At 40.1% G+C, this 4,402-nt stretch overlaps 1 long non-coding RNA gene across 1 annotated transcript; it reads right to left on the reverse strand.

Moving 5' to 3' along the window:
* Positions 1 to 628: 628 nt before the first annotated feature.
* Positions 629 to 2,477, reverse strand: LOC117505776. The gene is made up of 2 exons (XR_004559255.1): positions 2,404 to 2,477; positions 629 to 1,507 (listed from the first exon to the last, which is right to left on the reverse strand). It is a non-coding gene; the product is annotated as an uncharacterized LOC117505776 (long non-coding RNA).
* Between the last annotated feature and the right edge of the window lie 1,925 nt (positions 2,478 to 4,402).

Below are 4,402 nucleotides of genomic sequence, written 5' to 3' on the forward strand. Positions count from 1 at the left end.
TCACCACTCTTTCATGCTTGGGCACACTCTCCACCACCTCATCTAACACACTCCAGAAATCTTCTTTCTCCTTCATCTCACAACCTACCTGTGGGGCATATGCACTGATGATATTCATCATCACCCCCTCAATTTCCAACTTCACACTCATCACCCTGTCAGACACTCGCTTAACCTCCAACACACTTTTGCTACGTGTTGTTGCGTGATATTGTTACATGGTATTGCTACGTATTGTTACGTGGTATTGTTATGTATTGTTATGGGGGATTGTTACGTTTTGTTGTGTATTGTTACATGGTATTGCTACGTATTGTTATGTGATACTGTTATGTGGTATTGCTACGTATTGTTATGGGGTACTGTTACGTTTTGTTGTGTATTGTTACATGGTATTGCTGTGTATTGTTACGTGATATTGTTACGTGGTATTGCTACGTATTGTTACGTGGTATTGTTACGTATTGTTATGGGGTACTGTTACGTTTTGTTGTGTATTGTTACATGGTATTGTTACGTATTGTTACGGGGTATTGTTACATGGTATTGTTACGTGGTATTGCTACGTATTATTACTTGGTATTGTTGTGTATTGTTACATGGTATTGTTACATATTGTTATGTGGTATTGCTACATATTGTTACATAGCATTGTTATGTATTGTTATGCGTTATTGTTAAGTATGGTTACATGGTATTATGTGGTGTTGCTACATATTGTTACATGGCATTGTTATGTATTGTTACGCGTTATTGTTACGTATGGTTACATGGTATTATGTATTGTTATGCGTTATTGTTACGTATGGTTACATGGTATTGTTATGTATTGTTATGCGTTATTGTTAAGTATGGTTACATGGTATTATGTAACCATACTTAACAATAAGTAACAACATACCATGGTTACATGTAACCATGTAACAATACGTAACAATGCTACGTATTGTTACGTATTGCTACATATTGTTACATGGCATTGTTATGTATTGTTACGCGTTAGTGTTACGTATGGTTACATGGTATTATGTGGTATTATGTTTTGGTATATGGTATTGTTACATATCGTTACGTGGTATTGTTACATGGCATTGTTACGTATTGTTACGCAGTATGGTTATGTGGTATTATTATGTGGTATTGTTATGTATTGTTACATGGTCTTGTTACTTATTGTTACACGGTATTGTTACACGGTATTGTTACGTAGATACGTGGTATTATTATGTGGTATTGTTATGTATTGTTATGTATTGTTGCGTATTGGTATGTGGGGTGCGTGCAACAGATAAATATTGGATTTCAGTTAAATATAAATCTGAGGTTTTTAGTCGAGTTCAGAGACCACAGCAGGTCCAGCAGTGGCAGATGTTTTAAAGAGTCTGATGACACCAGGCAGGAACGATCTCCCATATGTTTCCCTGAGGCAGCGTGGTTCTACGAGTCTGTTGCTGAAGCTGCTCTTAAGACTGTCCAGTGTCTTATGGAGGGGGTGGGAGGCAGTGTCCTTAAAGTAGACCTGCATTGAAATAAATGTGGTCAGATCTCAGAAAGAAATAGCTGATATGTATTTATAAGACCCTTATGAATGCAGTAAAGTAAATCTGTAAGCCCAAATTTGTAATTCAGCAGAGAAATCTTCATTTAAAAATGACAAATTTGCAGCTAAAATTTGGCCCTCAGCGAAAACTGTTTGTACATCCGGGTCAATGCAGTGACGTCCGGCAGAAGACGGAGCGCTCCCGCCTTCAGTCTGATCCCGCATTGAAATTGATTTTATCTGTTAGTAATGTTACTGTTATACACATCCTGGTTTCAGCATCCAAAAGTAAGCTGCAATGAATGTGAGATACAGCTCTGCATGCTCAGATCAGCGGCGACATCCACAGCGGGCGACGTTCTTCCCCAACACCTCGCTCTCTACCTCTGCTGCGCTTACTGAGTCTGCATGCTCGGTAAATGCCGAAGTGGGCCACTCACATCGCCCCCGTGTCTGCTGTGCAGCCGGCACCACCTCCCTGTCTACTGAATGGAGGTGCAGCCAACTTGGCACAACTCCAGAGACTACGCTCGCTGTTTTGATGCGGAGCGGCCGGTGACACCTGTGCTGCAAGGACAGACTTTCCGCAGTGCCACACGTCTCGGTAATCGGAGCTGCAGAGTTCCGTGGCGCTGAGAGAGGTTTATATCTTTTTAATGACTTGGATTCTTTGCGGGTCCCGCCTCCGTACCCCGCAACGGTAACACCGGAGGCGAAAGACAGTAGATTTTCAATGCAACACCACTCAATCAAACGGGCGTATGAAAAATTTTACTTTACTACATTCAGAAGGACGTTATGTGTAAATATAAGTCATTTTTTGGTCCAAAGATCTGACTGCATTTATTTCAATGCAGGTCTACTTTAACTGCCAGCATTTTAGCCAGCATTCTGTCCTCAAGCACCTCCTCCAGGTTGGCAAGCTTGGAGCCAACAGCAGACCCTGCCTTCTTGACCAGTTTATTCAGTCTGTTGACATCAAAATATTAATGAATTTGAATGAATTTATTTATTTGGCACACAGACTCAACAAGTGAACAGTGAACCTGTGTGACTGAAAGGGTGTGGACAGAAGCAAAAGCTTAAGTAGGTTAAGTAATGATACAAAAGTGTGACAATTAAAAAAACATTTAATTATGGTGAACTAGCTGGGGTACCCAGCGTTGCCCAGGTTAACCTGTTTAAGATATAATCTACAAAATATTCCAAAGTTTATATTTTGTCATAATTATAGATATCTTATAAGTATATATGAAGTCCGAATAGGCAAAGGTTTGAACTAAAAACCCAAAATAGGTGGAATCCCCAAACCAAAAGAGAAAATTGAATTTGCTGCATGCAAGAAACAACAATGAAATTCTTCAGACTTTATATTGCAGATCAAGTATGCTCATAATCATTAATCAGAATTGATGTTATGACCTTTATGACTGTGAACTGTGGCTTGAATTCTCTACTGCCTCTACTGGTGGTTGGCTCTCACTGCGGTATTGTATCACTTCCTGTTCCGGAGCACAGCGGTGTTTTGCTGTATCTGTTAGCTGTTTAATCTGCGAAGTTAGATTGATCTAGTTAACTAGAATCTAGTTAACTAGATCAGTGATTCTCAACCGGGGTGCCGCGGCACCCTAGGGTGCCGTGATCGATTGTCAGGGGTGCCGTGGGTATTTTTCATATTCGCGATTACCGTGAATTATTTATTTTATCCACAAAGCATAAAACGACTCAGAATCTGACGTCATTGTGCTGCAGCCTCGCTCTCGTCTTAAGGCGGGACAATAACAAGGAGGCTGACGGCCAATTAAAACAGTGCCATCTTCTTCAAAAGCCGTCTAAAATGCGGAGCTGTCGGTGTGTGTGTCTGTGCCTGTGTGCGCGCGCGCGGAGTTAACAGGCTGCAGACTGCGAGGGAGGGGGTGGGTGAGGGAGATTCCTGAATGCAGGCATTCAGTGCGCAGCGAGCGCGGAGCAGAGAGAGGATTTTAACCCGAGTGAATGTTAACAAAAGGGAAACGTGAAGCTGCCTTTACTTCTCTCTGAACTTTCTCTAAAGGTGTGATTCTGCCGTTACCGTCCTGTTCACACCATGTGCGCGTCGTATGCTGAATTTATGAGATCATGAGATGAAATAAACGGTCAAATATATTTAAAAACATATTTAAAAAATGAGAATATATGAATGAACTGAGAGCCACAAAAAAAAACAATGTTCAGACGCACAGATCACAAAAAGCAGGTGAGAACTCTGAACTTTAACAGCTGTTATTTTCCAAAGGTATTTATTTATCCAATCTTAAGCTTAATGTAGTGTTTAAGCACAAAACGTGACTGATGAGGAGAAACAATTTCAGAAATGCAACAGAAACAACCACAAATCAGAAAAAGTTGGGACTGTATGTAAAATGAAGATAAAATAAAAATGTTGCACCATTCACAGTTTCTCCACTCACAGAAGCCAAACGTTCTTCCAGAGTTGTGTAATTATACTACAATAGTAGAATATAAAGAAGGGGGAAAAAAAGAAAAAAAATAGACAATATATTCGTCAATCGCAATTATTTGTCTGACAATTAATCGTCTCCAGAAATTCCTAATCGTGACAGCCCTACTTGAGATCAGAGCGCAAAATGCTTGAGGATTTTCGAAATGCGATGTTTTCTGTATCGATTTTCTATTGCGATAATTGGGTTTTGCGCAAAACCAGAGGTAATAGCATTATAATATTATTTTGGTTGGTGGTGTGCCGCAGGATTTTGTAAATATAAAAAGGGTGCCACGGCTCAAAAAAGGTTGAAAAACACTGAACTAGATAATGATTTGTTTCACAGTGTAATCTTCATGTGCCTTAACTAAAGCACTCCC

This window comes from Thalassophryne amazonica, unplaced genomic scaffold, assembly GCF_902500255.1.
Source record: "Thalassophryne amazonica unplaced genomic scaffold, fThaAma1.1, whole genome shotgun sequence".
NCBI lineage: Eukaryota > Metazoa > Chordata > Actinopteri > Batrachoidiformes > Batrachoididae > Thalassophryne > Thalassophryne amazonica.